This window comes from Malaclemys terrapin, chromosome 4, assembly GCF_027887155.1.
Source record: "Malaclemys terrapin pileata isolate rMalTer1 chromosome 4, rMalTer1.hap1, whole genome shotgun sequence".
NCBI classification, from domain to species: Eukaryota; Metazoa; Chordata; order Testudines; family Emydidae; genus Malaclemys; species Malaclemys terrapin.
Window position 1 is genome coordinate 2,718,751 of NC_071508.1, and position 20,376 is coordinate 2,739,126.

At 51.4% G+C, this 20,376-nt stretch overlaps 2 long non-coding RNA genes across 2 annotated transcripts; one reads left to right on the forward strand and one right to left on the reverse strand.

Moving 5' to 3' along the window:
* Positions 1–1,499: 1,499 nt before the first annotated feature.
* On the forward strand, positions 1,500–14,668 carry LOC128836225 (uncharacterized). Its single transcript, XR_008444751.1, has 6 exons — positions 1,500–1,607; positions 4,368–4,605; positions 5,866–5,968; positions 10,695–10,866; positions 13,706–13,839; positions 14,595–14,668. It is a non-coding gene; the product is annotated as an uncharacterized LOC128836225 (long non-coding RNA).
* LOC128836226 (uncharacterized) lies at positions 8,986–14,641 on the reverse strand. The gene is made up of 3 exons (XR_008444752.1): positions 14,554–14,641; positions 12,057–13,790; positions 8,986–9,250 (listed from the first exon to the last, which is right to left on the reverse strand). It is a non-coding gene; the product is annotated as an uncharacterized LOC128836226 (long non-coding RNA).
* Positions 14,669–20,376: the final 5,708 nt, after the last annotated feature.

Here is a 20,376-nt window from a genome sequence, read left to right on the forward strand (position 1 = left end):
GGAAGGACAGGGCCTGGTCTGCCGCTGCACACAAGTCCAAGTCTTCTACCTCCAGGCCCTGCAGAGACTCCTTTAATGTGCATGAAGTGTGTTGGTGCCCGACTTCCTCTGCCTCCCCCAAGGGCTCCAGTATGACCAGTAGCTCTTTTTTCTCCATCCGAGGGGTCTGCAACCTGGTGCAGTCTCCCTCATGCCACAAAAGGGCAAGTGCCTGGGATAGGTGTGAAATGTCCAAGTACCTTCATGGAGCCATCAGCTGATATTCCTGGCAGGCCGCAGAACCAGGTGGAATAAAGGCTGGCTCACTGGGGTTCCTCACCCTCAAGAGATGGCACAAGGTGCCGCCTCTACGTATTGGGGTGGGACACGAGGGTGAGCAAACGAAACGTGTGGAGCACGAGCGTGTGCAGATATTTCCTTCGTGTGATTCGGAAATGAACCGGCTGCAGATTATGGAGCCTTCTCAAGTTGTGAGAGGGAGTGGGCCGGCGGGCAGCGAAGTTCACGGGGAAAGGCCCGATAACAAGGTCCAGAGGGCGGGGGTGGGGGCGGGCAGGGAGCACCCTCTCACAGATCCTACTCAAGGAAAGCCACAGAGGCAGGCGGTAAGGCTGCCCTCACCTCCGGGAGCACCCGCCAGGAAGTATGAGGGGTGGAGAGCCCCATGAAACGACCAAGTGCCAGGGGATCCACCCAGTCCCTCCTCACCCCCGCTCGTAGTGCAGGAGGTCTCCAATCCTGGTGCTTCCTGCCAGGACCAGCCTCCAGCGCCCTGAGGGAGACCCCGCTACCCCTACCCCTAGTTGGAGATTGTGCAGCACGAGCTCCGCGAAGACACCTACCCCCTCAGTGGCTGCCGCAAACCTAGACGTCAGCACCAGTCAGAGCCGTCCCATCCATAGGATGGTTTGGGGCAACCACTCCAGGCCCCATGCTTTGGGCGTGCCACGCTGGGCGCATGGTGGTCCAGAGGGTTAGTGTGTGTGTGTGGGGAGTGGCATGGCACTGGCAGTAGGGGTCTGGCTGCCTCCTCATCAGCATCACGCCGATGAGAGGACTTCGGGGAAGAGGTGGAGTGGGGCAGAGCAGGAGCGGGAAGAGGTGGGGTGGGGGCAGAGCAGGGGTGAAGGTTTAGTGTAAGGGGTGGAGCAGGGCCTGGGGTTGGGGGGGTTGTCCCGTGCCTTGCACCCCACCTAGGGACGGCCCTGAGAGGTATGGTCCTGTAATTTGCTGTTCCTGTTTGATCATTTGCTTTCCCCTGAATTTAGTTGAACCTTGGGCTTTGTTAGTGGTTTCTCCCCCTGAGCTGGTGCCGGAGTTGTGGGTGGGCTAGCACCCTCCCCCCTGCCCAGGACGTTGATAGGTGAGTTTCTTTTGTACGATGGAGAAAAAGAGCCAGCTGGAAGTAAAAGTCTTTCAGGGTCGCTGGCTCCCAGCCTTTACTTTGTATTTACCAGAAATCACGCAGAGCACAAAGCCCAGAAAAGGTAAACAGCCTTCCCCTCCTAACCCGGCCCCGACGCACGGCCGGACGGCAGCGGGAAAGCGTGCTTGCTTCTAGGGTGGCATCCTACGGTGGCCATTCACATCTCTGCGTAACAGTCCAGGTCGGTGAGAACTGCTCGGCCAGACACGCTCTGGAAGTGATGGCCACGGGTATGAGAAAGTCAGATCCCTCAGGGGTGGGTGGGCACCAGGGAGTATGAGCCCAGGCCGGGGCTGGCTGTGAGGTTCTCCAGCCAGGCCAAGAAGGCTCCAGTCCATGCCAGAGGCTCTGTGTAGCCCCACATGAGGGGTTCAGTGTACCCCTATTTCCCCTCACCCCATGCCAGGGGCTCTGTGTTCCGCCCTTCTCATGTCTTTTCTCCTTGGGTCAGGGCATTGACATTTTAAATGCCAGAGGAACATGGGGGGAAGAGATGACCGGGTCCTTCTGAGATGCTGGCAGGGGTTAATCTGGTCCCAGGGCAGGGCACTAACTGAGTCGGGGTGGAGAATGGGGCCTTTCCTCTGTAGGGGCGCTGACTCCTATCTTAATTCAATAGCCACACGCCATTCCCCATCCAGGGATGTGTGAGATGCAGCTGCCTCTGGGGTGGAGCGGAGAGGACCTGTCAGGGCGTGGCCATTTTCTTCCCACTTCAAAAGGGGCCTCGCAGTCCACATCAAAGCCCCCAGCCATGCGTGGGGCCAGGACTGGGCCACAGACGCAGGCAGGACAATGTGGGTTCCTGGGGCCTGACTCTTTGTGGCCACATGAGTCACGGGCTGCCGGTAAGCATGTGAGCAGAGGCGGCACCAGGATGTGGCCAGAAGCACCCCCAGCAGACAGCCCTCCGCAGCGCCCGTCCCTCTCAGTGAAGAGTATGAGAATCGAGACCACAGAGGTCAACACAGCTTTACGGGCAGAGGCACATGAGAGTGCACCTGCTGAGCCCTGTGCGGAAACAAACAATCATCAGCTGGATTGTTTTACAGGTGCGGAAACTGAGGCACGGAGAGGGCGGGCCCAGGTCACAGTCAGGGAGCCAGTGATAGAACCCAGGAGTCCCCTCCTTCCCAACCCACCTGTCCCCACTCCACTCCTAGAGCTGGGATAGAACCCAGGAGTCCTGGCTCCCAGCCCCCCTTGCTCTAACCCACCAGACCCCTGTTGCCTGATTTAAGAGGTTAATAATATTAATTTGGCTAGTATGGGTTTTAGGCTCACCAATCTGTCTGATCAGAAGATAATAAGGTGGTTGTTCCGAATCAGGCTCCACAGAATTTACAAGGGACCCTCGGGGTATGACAGGAAGCTCACACGAGACAGATAAAGCCTTAAAGACTTTTTATTAAGATAAATGAAGGCAGAATTATAGGTAAAATAATCAGAGTTGCAAAGTTACAATTGTATTACTGCTATTCAAAAGTTACACATGGCACAATGGTATTATAGGCTACACAGCTTTGGTTAACATACTCACACCCTTCCTTGATAACCTGGTGGTGAGAGACACCGGACCAGCCTGACGTCTGGAGGTTCACGTTCCTCAATTCTGGAGTGAGGGGTGCAGAGCTTAGAAGAAGCTGGAGCTAAGAGCTATTGAAGCTAACATAGAGTTTACTTAACTAGCTTAAACTTAACATTAAAACTTAATAAACAAAACTAAGAAGAAAAGCTTAGGGAAACCAAGCTACGCCTAGTCCCCTTGGAACTTAGAAAGTTCTAAGAAAAACAAGTACAGGCTCTCTCTAGCAAGGTGGGTCACCTCTTTTATAGGGCACAGGTGCCTGACCCCTCCTTCTACGCCCAAACTTCATTTCTCACCCACAAAAATGTTAGGGTACACATACTCCATAGGCTAGTATGTTTGTATGTATTGAGGACATGTACATACATATTCATGATATTAGATCATACACACATGTGTTATTTTTGTTTTTCCGGTTATTTTGGTTCTTTCCTTGTGGTGTACCTGTTAAATCTGAGGGTACACACTTGGAACCCTCCTATGCCAGTCTACCGTTATCTGTCTATCTAGGTGAAACGTTTCAGACGTGTGTGTGTTGACTTTGCTATCTGAGTGAAAGGTCCCAGACACGTGTAAGCCAACTTTGCTATCTGGGTGAAAGATCCCAGACATAGATACGCTAACTTTGCCTTAGCTCAATATACAGGATATGGCCTGTAGGTCTCTTGCATTACAGCCAAACTTACTTAAATATAAATCTATAAACCTAGTACACTAAACCAAATACTTAAACTATAAGAAAAGAAATATACATGCAAGCAAGCAGGTTAATCCTATAGGCTACACACACCCCTTGCATGGGGTGGTTTGCAACAATGAACCCCACCACATAGGTACGGCTGTAGGTGGTTAGTATCTGTGGGGTCATTTTCCCTCGGTCGGGGTGATCACTGGTGAGTCATCCTTTGCCTGTTCTACAGTAAGACACAACAATTGGTTACCCAAATCAAGCACACATCCCTGTTCATATAGGAAATCAATAGGCAATTCCTTGGGTCTGCTAATTTCATCAGTGCAAAGGTATGAACCTTTCTTAGGTGACCTATCTGTGCTTCAAAGGGTTTAGAAAGTGTAGTAACAACCTGATTGCTTGCAAAAGTTGGAAGTGTTTTTGTGCACCCTGACGACAGAGAAGAGGATCTAGGATCCTTGACATGAATAATGCCAATTGCTCCCCCAGTATCTATAATAAAATTCCTGTGGCGGCCCCCTACCACTGCAGATACTGTGGGTCTCCCACTTGCATCTCTGCCTAAAAGGGCTATAACTATGCTCGGGGCCGTTGGTGTCATGCTGAGTAATTTGTAGAGTATGCAGACAAATAATCTACGGGTTCTCCTTCTATCTCTTCAGAGGCAGCCAACTCTGGAGGAGGAGAAGCTCTCCACCAGACAGAAGGAAATGAGTTAATGGAGGCCACTGGACGGTTCAAGGATGCTGGGATTTGGCCTTCCATCATCAGCTCATTCATGCGTGCTCGGAGTTCCCGGATATTCCATCGTTGAGCCTCAAGCGTCTGCTGCACTGTGTTAAACATCATTACAACTGAGTCCTCATCTCTGTGGGGAGGTGGTGACTTGGATCCCTGCAGGTGTGAATTGTTCTGGGTGACATCTGAAAAGAAAGGAACACGGTCCCGGGCCACTACATGGGGTCCAAATGCATAACCCTGTCGAGGGGCACGCTCACTCGAAGGTCCAGGGTTATTATGTGGGTTAGGTTCATTTTGCCAATGCTGGTTCCTAGGGAATTTAGGAACACCTCGACCTTACCCTGGGGGTCCCTCAATCCTCACGGTGGGGTCAGTCCGTGGTTCCTGAAGTATTGCAACAGGGGCTCCACGCTGACCTATTTTAGGGCCTCCCTGAGAATACGCCTTGTCCAGTAAGGCTAATGCCTCCTTCCAAGAAGTGTTATAATTTATATGCATGTTCACCTTTTCCTGCAAATGGGAAGAGAGTTATTGACCAATAAACGAACGTATGGTGGCTCATCTGTTTCCTCTTTCATGTGACTGTGACATGCTGCACTTAACCGCTGGTGAAATTGATGTGGGGACTCATTAGGTCTCTCCTTTAGGTTAGACAGGATGGCCACTCCAGCTTGCCCCAGATGCTGATTATGTTCCAATAGGGCAACTGTGTCTTTAAAAGATCTCTCTCCTACCCTAAACTCAGGTGGCAAAGTACTCCATAATGCTTGATTCTCTGAGTGGTAAGATTTTAATCCAGTCTTCCCTTGGTAAGCCGAACACTTTTGCTGTTTCTTGTACACATTGTGCATGCATTGCAACCGAAGAATCTTCCATCATCCCTATTTGCTTAACTACCAGATCTAGGGTCTTAATATCTGTAACAACTGCTACAGGGAAATCAGAATTAGAATGTGAGGATCTTCTCTCCAGATTGGGATCTGGGCTTCTATTTGAGTTTGAATCTATGATTTCTATGTTTTGACTTCTCCTACCCAAATCCACATTTTCCTCATCAGAGCTATCAGAACTTTCCCCTGGAAAGAGTCCTAGATGAGCAGGGTAACTTTCCATAAAACATCTATGTCCTACACTCACGGCATCTCCACACTGACGCAGGACAACTCTCTGTCCATTAAGATCTGGTGTTGGGGTATGTAAGAGTTAAATAAAGATCTGGGTGACCGTTACCATGGTAATAGGGAGTATGGCACAGGCAAGCTGTATTTCTTTGCTTGATAGATAAAGTTTGCTATCCTGCCCCTTCCTTTTTGCTTGTTAAGGATAGACAAGTGTTGCAGCCGCATAAGGAATGCGGCTGTCTAAAGAATACACATTGTGTGAAGTAGTGTTATCTCTCCTCTCCCTTCTCTTTCCCAGCTACATAAACGAGCTCGGGGTCATGGCTCCTTCCTCCCTCTCTGTAAATTGCTGACTAAGGGAATCTGTGGCTACAATTACTGCAAAGAAATGTATATTCAAGGTAAAAGTGCCTGTGTAACATGCTTAATTCTGTAAACAGTAAACAGGGGTGGGTATAATCATATTCAGTAGATGGCTATTAATATTCATCATATGGGAGGGGAGTGGGGTCATTTGAGTTAGGGCGGGGGGGGGTGGAGCCAGGACTTGTGAGTTCTATATGGGGGATTTCAATTATCCCCATATTGACTGGGTATATGTCACCTCAGGATGGGATGCAGAGGTAAAGTTTCTTTACACCTTAAATGTCGGCTTCTTGGAGCAGCTGGTCCTGGAACCCACCAGAGGAGAGGCAATTCTTGATTTAGTCCTAAGCGGAGCACAGGATCTGGTCCAAGAGGTGAATATAGTTGGACCGCTTGGTAATAGTGACCATAATATAATTAAATTTAATATCCTTGTGGGAGGAAAAACACCACAGCAGCCAAACACTGTAGCATTTAATTTCAGAAAGGGGAACGACACAAAAATAGGAGGTTAGTTAAACAGCAATTAAAGGGTACAGCGCCAAAAGTGAAATCTCTGCAAGCTGCATGGAAACCTTTTAAAGACACCATAATAGAAGCTCAATTTAAATGTATACCCCAAATTAAAAAACATAGTAAGAGAACCAGAAAAGGGCCACCGTGGCTAAACAGCAAAATAAAAGAAGCAGTGAGAGGCCGAAAGGCATCCTTTAAAAAGTGGAAGTTAAATTCTAGTGAGGAAAATAGAAAGGAGCATAAACTCTGGCAAATGAAGTGTAAAAATACAATTAGGAAGGCCAAAAAAGAATGTGAGGAACAGTTAGCCAAAGACTCAAAGTTATAGCAAAATTTTTTTTAACGTCAGGAGCAGGAAGCCAGTTAAACAAACAGTGGGGCCACTGGGCGATCAAGACGCTAAAGCAGCACTCAAGGATGATAAGGCCATTGTGGCAAAACTAAATAAATTGTTTGCATCGGTCTTCACGGTTGAGGGTGTGAGGGAGATTCCCAAACCTGAGCCATTCTTTTAAAGTGACAGATCTGAGGAACTGCCCCAGCCTGAGTTGTCATTAGAGGAGGTTTTGGGACAAATTGATAAATTGAACAGCAATAAATCACCAGGACCAGATGGTATCACCCAAGAGTTCTGAAGGAACTCAAATGTGAAATTGCAGAATTACTAACTCTAGTCTGTAAACTATCATTTAAATCAGCTTCTGTACCAGATGACTGGGGGATAGCTAATGTGATGCCAATTTTTAAAAAGGGCTCCAGAGGTGGACCCCGGCAATTACAGGCCGGTAAGCCTCACTTAAGTACTGGGCAAACTGGCTGAAACTATAATAAAGAACAATATTGTCAGACATATAGATGAACATAATTTGTTGAGGAAGAGTCAACCTGGTTTTATTAAAGGAAAATCATGCCTCAACAATCTACTAGAATTCTTTGAGGAGGTCAACAAGCATGTGGACAAGGTGGATCCAGTGGATATAGTGTACTTTGATTTTCAGAAAGCCTTTGACAAGGTCCCTCACCAAGGGCTCTTAAGCAAAGGAAGCTGCCACGGGATAAGAGGGAAGGTGCTCTCATGGATTGGTAACTGGTTAAAAGACAGGAAACAAAGGATCGATATAAATGGTCAGTTTTCAGAATGGAGAGTGGTAAATAGTGGTGTCCCGCAGGGGTCTGTTCTGGGACCAGTTCTATTCAACATATTCATAAATGATCTGGAAAAGAGGGTAAACAATGAGGTGGCAAAATTTGCAGGTGATACAAAATTACTAAAGATATTTTATAGACTGCGAGGGCTATAAAATCATGACTGGTGTATAGAAAGTAGATAAGGAAGTGTTGTTTATTACTTCTCATAACACAAGAACTAGGGGTAACCAAATGAAATTAATAGGCAGCAGGCTTATAACAAATAGAAGGAAGTATTTCTTCACATAATGCACAGTCAACCTGTGGAACTCCTTGCCAGAGGATGTTGTGAAGGCCAACACCATAACAGGGTTCAAAAAAGAACTAGATAAATTCATGGAGGATAGGTCCATTGATGGTTATTAGCCAGGATGGGCAGGGATGGTGTCCCTAGCCTCTCTTTGCCAGACGCTGGGAATGGGCAACAGGGGATGGATCACTTGCTGATTACCTGTTCTGTTCATACCCTCTGGGGCATCTGGCACTGGCCACTGTTGGAAGACAGGATACTGTTCTAGATGGAACGTAAGTATGCCCCTACTGGGACAGACCTTTGGTCTGACCCAATACAGCTAGTCTTATGTTCTTATATTACTAAAAATAAATAAATCACTAGGACCAGATGGATTCACCCAAAAGTTGGGAGTGGGGGTGGGGCGGGGCTGGGGGTGGGGTCATGGGGAAGGGCCAGGGAGCCCCCCCTGCGGCAGCTCCCAGCCCTGCAGTGCCCCCCCCTCCGCCCAGGACGCCCCCCCCCGTGGCAGCTCCCCGCTCTGCCCTGCAGAGCCCCCCCCCGCAGCAGCTCCGCACCCCCCCTCCACCTGGGCAGCCCCCCCTGCAGCAACTCCCCGCCCCAGCTCACCTCCGCTCCGCCTTCTCCCCTGAGCACGCTGGCGCCGCTCCACTTCTCCAGCATCCAGAGGGAAGGAGAATTAGAGCAGGGGTGGTGTGCTCAGGGGAGAAGGTGGAGTGGAGGTGAGCTGGGGCAGGGAGCAGTTCACCTGCACGCCCCCCCCCCCCCCGTTACTTGCTGCACGCAGCCCTCCCCGTGCTCCCCTGCCCCAGCTCACCTCCACTCCACCGCCTCCCCTGAGCCGGCTTTTTGGCGCCCCCAACCACTTGGCACCCTAGGCGGCCGCCTAGTTCGCCTAGTGGTTGCACCGGCCCTGCTCCCTAGATGCCTATACTGAGTCGGACTACTGCACATACAGAAGGAACTGATGTGAAAGGAGACGCTCCCGGGGACTGGAGATGCATGGAGAAGCATCACAGCCTACTGGTGGCTATTCATTTTTTTTATTAAATCTAATGTTTGGAATCAAGTTTGCGTTACACAGGTTTAAAGGAAAGGCACTGTAGGTCTGGGGTCAAGCTTGGGTTGTGAGAAATTAAAAGTCTTGGTTATAAAGTTGACGAGATCCATAGTGTACATAACAAGCATTGTTCCAGATTAAGGTGTGTGAGTTTTTAAAAGCGGCAGAGAATAAGTGTTCTCGGATACGTCGCCCATAGTAAAGTGTCAGAGCCAGTAAAGGCAAAGTGGATATGGACACGGGTGGAGTTTGTCCCTCGGTCCGTCGGTATCTGGTGGATCTTCTATAGACGGATACAGTCTGTCAGGGAAGGAAATGGGTTATTTCCCTATGTCCCTTGTTGGAGGTCTCCCGGGGACTGGAGATGCCTGGAGAAGCATCATCGCCTACTGGTGGATACTGTACTACAGCAAGGCTAACAGGAGACACATTCAGGTTACTTCAGTGATGAACGACCCTGAAGTGCTCACCCAGCACTGAGATGCAGCCGCCTCTGGGGAGGGGCAGCTGGGAAAAGGAGGCAGCATCTCAGGAGGCAGCAGATTGGGGAGGGATGGCTGTCCCCTTATTGGTGTCTGGCACCTTTGATCTGCACCCCCGCCCCTGTTTCCCCCCATTCCCATCAGCCCCTGCTCTACTGCTCTCCTTAGCCCCTCCCCTCCATCACCCTCCCCATCAACTCCCAGCCTTAGCACGACCTTCACACTGCCTGTGTTGTACCAAATGGGGGCCCTCACTCCCAGGCCTTGGCTGCCCCTCTCTTCCCTCACCCACAGCACCCCCTGCTCTTTGTGTTTGTGGGGTATCAGCTGGCCCAACCCCCCACAACAAGCCAGGGAGGGGTCTCTGACCTCCTTCTCTTTCCACTCCCGAGCCAAGCTGTGTCTGACCCACGGCAGCAGGAGCCAGTTATTGGCTCTCCCCATTAACCCGGCACGGGGTCAGGACTCCTGGGTTCTCTCCCCAGCTCTGGGAGGGGAGTGGGGTCTGGTGGTTAGAGCAGGGGGTCTGAGAGACAGGACTACTGGGTTCACCCCGAGCGCTTTATTTTAATTCTTAACCTATGAGCTGCAATGTGGAGTGACATTTCCAAGTTGCCTTGGCGATTGAATGAAACATGGCCCTCCTGGTGTGTCGTCACCCTGAACCTCTTCCCTAGCTGCCCCTCCCCAGAGGTGGCTGCACTTCAGTGCTGGGTGAGCACTTTGGGGTCCTTGGTCACTGAAGTAACCTGAATGTGCCTCCTGTTAGGCCTGTTGTATTACAGTATCCACCAGTAGAGGGCAGTGCTTCTCCATGCATCTCCTGTCCCCATGAGCAGCTCGTCTAGGGAGGCTTTATAATTATCCCCTACCAGAGCCAGGAGAGAACCCAGGAGCCCTGGCTCCAACCCCCACTTCTCTAACCCACTTGGCCCCACGCCTCTCCCAGAGCTCAGCTAGAACCTGCATGGGCCGGGGGCTGGGGAGCTCAGACTCCTGGCTTTAACTGGGCAAAAAAAATTTTAAATGCGGATTTAAGTTGACAGAGAAATTTTTGCAAATTTGTTTCAATTTTGATAAATTGTTTTCGTTCCCCTCCCTAAAATGGTCCAAAATGTTGAAACATTTTGATATTTCTATTCCAGTCAAAATCTTCTATTTTATTTTTAAAATCCCTCCAAATCGAAGCATTTCATATACCCAGCATGATTTTTCTCCTGCGTTCTCACTTTGCCAAACAACTGATTTTTCTTTCTTTTCAGGGTCACCCAAAATGAAATTCTCCGCCCTGAGTTTTTTCACAGCCAGCCAACCACATGAAAATCAGGTTTTCACATCACTCCAATCATTCAGTTTGAGGAGGATTGAGTGTCGGGAAGGACCTGGAGGCTACAGTGAATCGCAAATTGAATATGAGTCCAGAGTGTGATGCAGGTGAGAAAAAAGTGAATTTTCTAGTGTGCACAAACAGGAGTGTCGTACGTAAGAGGTGGGAGGTAATTGTCCTGCTCTACTGGACACTGGTGAGGCCTTCGCTGGAGAACTGTGCCCAATTCTGGGAGCCGCACTTTAGGTAAGATGTGGACACACAGGAGTGGGTCCAGAGGAGACCAAGAAAAATGAGAGAGGTTTAGAAAACCTGACCTGTGAGGAAAGGTTAAACTCAGGCCATGTTTAGCCTTGAGAAAAGAAGGGGGGACTTGGGAACAGTCTTTAAATATATGTTCACAGCTGGTATAAAGAGAACGGGGATCAATTGTTCTCATTGGCCACAGAAACCATGGTAAGAAGCAACAAGTTAAATCTGCAGCCAGAGAGATTTAGGTTTGACAGCACGAAAAACTGGGCTCAGCACAGAAAACTCCCCTTCCCTGCATTTCTACCTGGCTGTCACCCTGTAGGGCCCTGTCTTCTCCCCGTATGGCCAACAGGGTCTGATAAGGATTGGCAAACCTGTCCCTTGTGCAGCTCTACCATCATATCTCTCTCAAGGAGACAGAAACCCCGTCTGAAGCAGGGAGCTCAGAGCTCGTTCCCCAGGCTCCGTCGCCTCCAGGGTGTGTTATCAGATTTGCCCTTTACTTTGGGGTACGCTCATTTATTAGGGTTATTCTTTGTGGGGGGAGGGGTTCTGTAACTGTATTAATGTACTGCTTGTGTCATTGTGTTCTCATACGGAACTCTACTTCTCCAGGCTGCAAGTTCCCTCCCAATGGAGCTACCCTGCAGGACCTACATTCCCCAGGGCTCGGTTCTTCCAGCCCCCGAATCAGATGAACACACACACACACACACACACACACACACACACACACACACACACACACACTGTGTCTATGATGACTGAGTTAATCAGCACTCCCAAGCTGACCCCTTATATGTCCCTGGGCTCAATGGGCTAGGCCGAGCAGCACTTTCAAGCTTCCACCCTCATATGCCCCAGGTTCAGCGTGTCCCTATCCCCATGTCCGCGTTACAATTGTTCTGGTCGTAACCCACTGGATGAGGAAACCCCACAGGATTTTTGGGCTCTGCAGGGGTCTTTAGCTTAGGTATGAGGAGAGTGGCTGCAGAGCGAATGGGGAAGCCAAAAACACCCATGAGAGAGAGTGGAGGGTTCTCACCTCTCCGTGAAGCTTGAATCGACCAGGGTTCCCAGGTGATGGTGGTAGCTGAGGGTCTGTAGTGCTGGAGACCGGCAGAGCCCCCAGCACCGTCAGGCAGGAGAAGATGAAATCCCAATGGAACGGATGCAGATTTTGGATGCAGGCAACAGAACACCTACTTGAGCGTGTGTGTGGGTTTCTGTAGAAAAAGAACAATGTTTCAAGGGAGAACACTAGAATTCTTGGTGCGTAAAACGATTGATTTAAGGGAGTATATCAAAGTTGTTTTGTTCAAGCTAGAGAATAAGAACTGATCATTCCTGGCTATGGGCGGTGTTCTTTCGAGGGAGCTCATAATTCAATTAGGCAGCTTCAGTATTTTGGATACCGATAGAGGATTTATTACTAGAATTGGTCTGATAAGCACTGAGCTGGGTGTGGGCAGGTGTAGGTTCATTAACATCTGGAGCAGAGATCCCCCATGATGCAGTGCTTCCCTGCTTTTCTGGTCCCAGAGTTCAGTGCAGTTCTTGCCTTGGAATCTCTGTTCTCCATTCTCTATGCTAATGGAGAAGGCCCCCTGTCCCATCTTTGATGCAAATGAGACTAAGGGAGTTGCCTTAATCCTCTCACCCTTGTCTGGAGAGGCTTGGGTAAGTCTTTCTTCTGAGCAGTTTTGATTCAAGCAGAGGTTGGGTGGGGGGAGGTCCTTCATGAGTCAGACAGGCTGGATACTGCACCCTGGTTTCCCAAGACCACAGAGCTGGTAGGTTACATGTGACAAACGCTCCCTCCCAACTCCTGCTATATATCCACAGAGCACACTGCCGGGATCAAACATTATCTTAATGGTGGAAGTCCCTAGCAGATAATAAAATTGGATTCCTGATTGGTGGACAAAATCAGGAGGGGAGGGACTAGCTTAGCCACCTCCCCCTTTTGGAGAGACCTCTGGGGTGGCAGTGAAGAGGCCAGGTGGACAGATGGGGGCAAGTTTCATGATAGGGCAGCCACCTGTACCGTCTCCTGGACTCCACCAGGCAGGGTTGCCGATTCTGGTAGGCTGTATTCTTGGAGGTTTCATCACAAGACAGAATTTTTAATGAAAGATTAATCTTTAATTCCTGGAGGTTCTAGGAGGGTCGGTGTCCCAACCGCCATGACATCATTGGGGCTTCATTGTCCTGGGCCTTGGAGCTGAGCTGGGATGAGGCCAGACAGGGAGACCCAGGTGACGTTGCCACCTCCGCTGGCTCTGGCTAAATCCCACACCCGGCCCGGGAGGTGAAACGTGGACTTCCTGCTCCCTCCCCCTCCCTCATGCTCGTCTTTTCCTTCCCCCTCTTCTTTCTTCTCTCGCCTCTTTCTCTCGCTCTTTTCGCCTCTCGGAGAAGAGTCCGGCTCAGCGGGCCCAGGCTGCATCTTTTGCAAAGATTATGTCATGTGATGAACCCTCCAGGAATACGTCCAATCAAAATTGGCTACCAAAATGGCCCACTGCTGGGACAAGTTTGCCAGGCCTTCAAGTGGCTGGTCAGGGCGGGATCTGGGGCCTTGTTTCTCCGGCTATGAGGCTACAAGAGTGAGTCAGCAGCTCAATTTTGCTCTCTCTGCTGGTCTTTTCCATCCCCTTCCATGTGTGTTCATCTTGTTGGATCTTCTGGGAGACGGGATCGGCCTTTTCCAGCAGCAGCAACCTCCCCAGCAGATCCACCCACGTCTCCTTTCCCACCAGAGGACAGTTTGTTCCAGCTAGAAGAAAAGCATTCTGTCAGACGGGGGTCCCTTATCAAAATACAAGGTAAAATCCCCCCCAACCTGAGGCTGGATCAGAGAAGTGGCCCCTTGATGGGAAAGGCCCCGAATCCCATAATCCACTTGCCTGAGCCAGTCAGCAGGGGGCCAGGGTGGAAGCTGACTGCCTGGGGGACACCTGGGCAGGGGCTGGCTGTGGTGGGGGAGACGGGGGTCTGTTGCCCCCTACAGGGGAAAGGCCCCATGTCCCATTCTCACCCACCTGAGCCTGCCAAGCCCCTGCCCTGGGGATGGAGTGAAAATGGCATGCTGTAGAGAGGAAAGGCCCTCAGCTCTGGGGCCGGACAGGAAAGGGAATATGGACGACGGGTACAGTAAATGTCTCCATGGCCTAGTTTCCATTGCAAAGGCCCCCAGTGTCTTTCTTTCTTCTGTGTCTGTCACACAAGCCACACAGGTTGTACCCACTAGGGTTCTGCCCTGGGCTCTGGGAGGGGAGTGGGGTCTGGTGGGTTAGAGCAGAGGGGGCTGGGAGCCAGGACTCCTGGGTTCTGCCCTGGGCTCTGGGAGGGGAGTGGGGTCTGGTAGGTTAGAGCAGGGGGGGCTGGGAGCCAGGACTCCTGGGTTCTATCCCAGCTCTGAGGGGGAGTGGGGGCTGGTGGGTTGGGAAGGAGGGGCAAGGAGGCAGGACTCCTGGGTTCTATCACCGGCTTCCTAACTGTAACCTAGGCCCGCCCTCTCCGTGCCTCAATTTCCCCACCTGTAAAACAATCCAGATGATGATTGTTTCTCTTTGCACAGGGCTCAGCCCCGCTCTGATGTCCCTCTGCCCCCAAAGCTATGTTGGCCTCTGTGGTTTCGATTCTTGTACTCTCCACTGGAAGGGACAGGAGCTGCGGAGGGCTGTCTGCTGGGGTGTCTTCTGGCCACATCCTGGTGCCGCCTCTGCTCACGTGCTTACCGGCAGCCCGTGACTCATGTGGCCACAAAGAGTTGGGCCCCAGAAGCCCACACCATCCTGCCTGCGTCTGCGGCCCAGTCCTGGCCCCACGCATGGCTGGGGGCTTTGATGTGGAGTGCGAGGCCCCTTTTGAAATGGGAAGGAAATGGCCACAACCTGACAGGTCCCCTCCGCTCTGCCCCAGAGGCAGCTGCATCTCACACATCCCTGGATGGGGAATGGCGTGTGGCTGTTGGGTTAAGACAGGAGTCGGCACCTCTAGAGAGGAAAGGGCCCATTCCCCATCCCCCTGACTCAGTCAGTGCCCCGCCCTGGGGCCAGATTAACCCCTGCCAGCATCTCAGAAGGACCCGGTCATCTCTTCCCCGTGTTCCTCTGGCATTTAAAATGTCAATGCCCTGACCCAAGGAGACAAGACGTGAGAAGGGGGAAACACAGAGCTCCTGGAATGGGGGAGGGGGCACACAGAGCCCCTGGCATAGGGGGAGGGGGAATTGGGGCACACGGAGCCCCTTGCATGGGCTGGAGCCTTCTTGGCCTGGCTGGAGAACCTCACAGCCAGCCTGGGCTCATACTCCCTGGTGCCCACCCACCCCTGAGGGATCTGACTTTCTCATACCCATGGGTATCACTTCCAAAGCGTGTCTGGCCGAGCAGTTCTCACCGACCTGGCCTGTTACACAGAGATGTGAATGGCCACCGTAGGACGCCACCCTACAAGCAAGCACGCTTTCCCTCTGCCGTCCGGCCGTGCGTCGGGGCCCGGGTTAGGAGGGGAAGGCTGTTGACCTTTTCTGGGCTTTGTGCTCTGCGTGATTTCTGGTAAATGCAAAGCCATCGTCCCTGAAAGAGTTTTACTTTCAGTTTCCTATTGGCTCTTTTTCTCCATCGTACAAAGCAAACCCACCTATCAACAGCCCGGGAAGGGGGGAGGATGCTAGTCCACCCACAACTGAAGGCTCCTGCACCAGCCCAGGGGGAGAAACCACTAATTAAGCTCAAGGTTCAGCTAAATTCAGGGGAGAACAAATGATCAAACAGGAGCAGGAGGTTACAGGGCCATGCCTCTCAGGGCTGTCCCTCGGGGGGTGCAAGGCCCGGGACCCCCGCCCCAGGCCGTGCCCCTGCCCCTTCCCATCCCTGCTCCATCCCTTCCCCTAGAGCCTCACCCCTGCTCCACCCCCACCTCGCCTCTTCCCGCTCCTGCTGTGCCTTCAGTCCATACCTTCCCCCTAAGTCCCCTTCTCCTGTTGTGCTTACAAGAAGCACACGGGATCTTTTTCAGGGGAAAAGGCAATATGCCGCGTTTATTGAAGATACAACAAATAGCATATGCATTCAATCACACCACACACACACACACACACACACACACACTGTCCCGCCAATCAATGTTATCGTTACCAGTCCAGAGTCCGGATCAATCTAGTGGCCAGCTAGGTTGATCAAGGGTAGGTAGGAGCCGGAATCCGTTGGTCGCGACACAATGCTCCGGGGAAGTCTTGGCAGGACGAACCCAAAGTTTCATGGCAAGGCAGCCTGTTTATATAGTGATTTTCCTTCATTGGGACCAATGAGTTTTGCACCGTCATGCTGTAATCAATTGTTGTTTGACAAGTGCTTGTTTTCTTAAATTGTCCTTTTCATCCTTTATCTGGTTCTTTCATCAAGTCTCTCAGGGAGTTACCCCAGGCTGGTTTTGATCACAGCTATCTTGTCCCGATTGATAGGTGCCTGTCTCATCTTTAGAGTCAGCAATCTGCCCTCTTCTGACATTTCAATAGGGGTGTGTTGCAGCCTCCTGGATGTTCTGGTGATGGCCTTCACACTTATCTCTTACCACACACATTCCTCATTCACACACAACACAGAATTGATTTACACAGAGCATTTGAACAGCAACATCAAGTTGCAATGCAAGAGAAAAAATAACCAATGCATTCTTTTACTTATTTTAAAATGCTAAACCTACAGCTAAGTGGTGACCCTAAAAGGTCTGTCACTGCCTTGAAATCAGCCCAGACACAGATTCTGGCTGATGCATCTCTACCACTGGCCCATTAGGCCGTTCCTTTCCCCTTTCAGAAAGGGTGCCTGGCAGGATATGGTCAAACCATACACCAAAACATGTAGTACGTGCTACATTATTATTCTTTATCCTTCATTCTAAATTATACAAAATACAAACATAAAATCCTACTACTGCATAGGTATCATCTGATGATCTATGATCATACCTGGCTTAAAGCTGTTCATGGCATAACTGCTCCCTGTTCCATTCTTTCCCGGAGAACCAACAACAGACACAAAGGGAAAGCTTTTTTCCCAGTCTTAATAAGTTCTAGCCTTCCCATTGGCTCTTTGGTCAGGTGCCCACTCCCTTTCCTTTACCTGGGGGACTTTTTTAACCATTTACAGGTAAAACAAGCAGAGAACAGCCATCAAGAGGAACTTTATAGCTAACTGCCTAGCTGGGTGTCCATAAAAGGGAGCTACACCCCCCCCCCCCCCCCCGCCCTTCATTTATCACAACAACCAACAAGACGAACACGCACGAAATGGGGAAGAAAAACGCAGTAACCATTGACTCTCCTTCATAGCCTCCCGGTTGGAGAAACCCAAGCCCAGGCCTGGCTCCAGTGGGCCACGTCGAGAAGTGGCAAACTGGTCCCAGCGATAGGTTGGTAGTTTTGTTTGGACATATTCATAGAGGTTTCATCACAATATAATCTTTCATTGAAGTTTAACCTTCAATTCCTGGAAATGCCAGGCCAATCCTGGAGGGTTGGCAACCAAAGATGCTGCCTTGGCCAGCGAAGTCCGACTCTTCTCAGGGAGAGGCGGAAAAAAGAAGGGGGGAAGGAAAAGAAGAGAATGGGGTTGGGGGTGGGAGCAGGAAGTCCATGTCTCACCTCCTGGGGTCGGTCTGGGATTCAGCCGGAGCCAGCGGAGGTGGCAACATCACCTGGGTCCCTCTGTCTCGCCTGACCCCACCTCAGCTCCTAGGCCCAGGACACAGAAGGCCCAATGACGTCATGGTGGATCCCAGGAGACGGTGCCGGTGGCTCCTATCTGTCCACCCGGCTCTCTCTTCATCCTGGAAAGGGGGCAGTGGCCAAAATAGCCCCCACTCCTGATTTTGTCCACCAATGCGGCCACATTTCCAACCCCCTAGATCTGATCTGTTCATTCCCCATTCCAGTATCCTTCTCAGTCATGAATATCCGAGCCAGGAGGTGCCGCCAGGACAATCGGAAGGAGACTAGGCCCGGCTCACTCAGCCGCGGCTGCCCTCACGGACGCTAGGCAAAAAGCAGGGATCAGGACACGTGCCGAGGTTATATGGGTGAACAGCTTAATATCTGCCAGAGCGATTTACGGCTAAACCCTGCCGCGGCTCCAGCTGATGGAGGAACAATGGGGGTGTCTGCTGGCGGGCAGCTGGTCCCAGTGCCTGGCCCACTTTGGATCTAGTGAAATTCTGCTCCAGTATTATCTGCTAGGGACACCCACCAGTAAGATAACGTTTGATCCCCACAGCTGGCTCTTGGGAGCGCTGATCACCCCAGCGGCGACAGAACCTGTGAAGCGAGCTCTGAGCCCCTTGCATTAGACTGGGATTCTGTCTCTGTAAGAGAGATCAGGGCAGAGCTGTGCGAGGGGCGGGTAAATCCTCATCGGCCCTTGCTGGGCATACGGGGAGAAGACAAGGCCCTAGAAGGTGACAGCCGGGTAGAAATGCAGAGGAGGGGCCTTTTCTGTGCTGAGCAAAGCTTTTCCTGCTCTCATCTAACCTAAATCTCCCGTCCTGCCGATTAACCCCGTTACTTCTTGTCCGACCTGAACAGTTGATCCCCGTCCTCTTTATACCAGCCCTGAACATATTTAAAGACTGTTCTCGAGTCCCCCTTCTTTTTTCAAGACTAAACATGCCCAGTTTTTTAACCTTTCCTCACAGGTTTTCTAAATCTTTTCTCATTTTTGTTGCTCTCCTCTGGACTCTCTCTAGTGTGTCCACATCTTTCCTAACGCCTTTTCTGCAACTGCATCCGACTCTTGACTCATTCAATTTGTGATCCGCTGTAGCCCCTCGGTCCTTCCCTGCACCAAATCCTCCTCAAACTGAATGACTTGGAGCGATGCCAAAAACTGGGGGGGGGGGGATTTCATTTTGGCTTAAACCCCCCCCCCCCCACCACCAAAATTTCAATTTTTTGGCAAAGTGAAAGCACATAAAAAATATCATGTTTGGTCAAATAAAATGCTTTGAGGGTTTTGAAAAATAAAACAATCCTGATTGGTGGACAAAAGCAGGAGGGGAGGGGTATTCCGGCCACTGCCCGTTTCAGGGGGCACATGGGGGTGGGGATGAAGGGAGCCGGGTGGACAGATGGGAGCCATCGGCACCATCTCCTGGGCTCCACCATGACGTCATTGGGCCTTCAGTGGCCTGGGCCTTGGAGCTGAGCTGGGATCAGGCCAGATATGGGGACCCAGGTGATGTTGCCACCTCTGCTGGCTCCGGCTAAATCCCAAACACGGTCCGGTGAGACGTGGAGTTCCTGCTCCTACCTCCTTTCTTGTGCTCGTCTTTTCCTTCCCCCTCTTCTTTCTTCTCTCCCCTCTTTCTCTCGGTCTTTTCACCTCTCTCTGAGAAGAGTCCGGCTCAGTTAGCCCAGGCTGCATCTTTTGCAACACCCGAAATGGCCATGTTTGCCAACCCTCCAGGATTGGCCTGGAGTCTCCAGGAATTGACGATTAATCTGTCATTCATGCGATGAAACCTTCAGGAATACAGCCATCCCAAACTGGCAGCCCTGAAACAGGCCTGTCACTGAGACAAGTTTGCTACATCTTGAAGTGACTGAGCAGAGGAGGGCCTAGGGCCTGGGGCCACAAGCGCTGACTTGGACCTGGGGCCACAGGTGCTCGACCTCCAGCTCTGCCCCAGGCCTCGCCTCCACTCTACCCCTTCCCCCAAGGACCCACCCCGCCCTGCATCTTCCCACCTCATTCTGTCCCCTCCCCCAAGTGCATCACACCCTCGCTCCTCCGTCCCAGTGCCTCCTGCACGCTGCAAAACAGTTGATCGCAGCTGATGAGAGGCATGGGGAGGGATGGGAGGTGCTGATTGGGGAGCTGCTGGTGGGTGTTCAGCACCCCCCATTTTTCCCCATGGGTGCCTATTCTTGGGGCCGTGTTTCTCCAGCTGTGAGGCTACAAGGGAGGGTCAACGCCAGTGAAAGCCGCTGAGTTTTTCTCTCTCTCTGCTGGTCTTTTCTCTCCCTGTTTGTGTGTGTTGGTCTTGTAGGGTCTCCTGGGAGACAGGATCGGCCTTTCACAGCAGCAACAAACCAGCAACTCCACCCCCGTCCCCAGAGGACAATTCGTTTCAGCTAGAACCCCACCTCAGTCCTCATCAAGATAAAGTTCCACCCACCCCCAAACTGGGGCTGGAGCAGAAAGCGCCCCCTAGATCCCATTCCCCACCCATCTGAGCCAGCCTGTCCCGTGCCCTAGGGCCGGAGTGGAGCTGGCGCCTCCTAGAGGAGAAAGGCCACATGTCCCGTTCCCAACCAGCCCCGCAGCTCTGGGGCTGCAGCTGGGAAAGGGAGGAGGGCT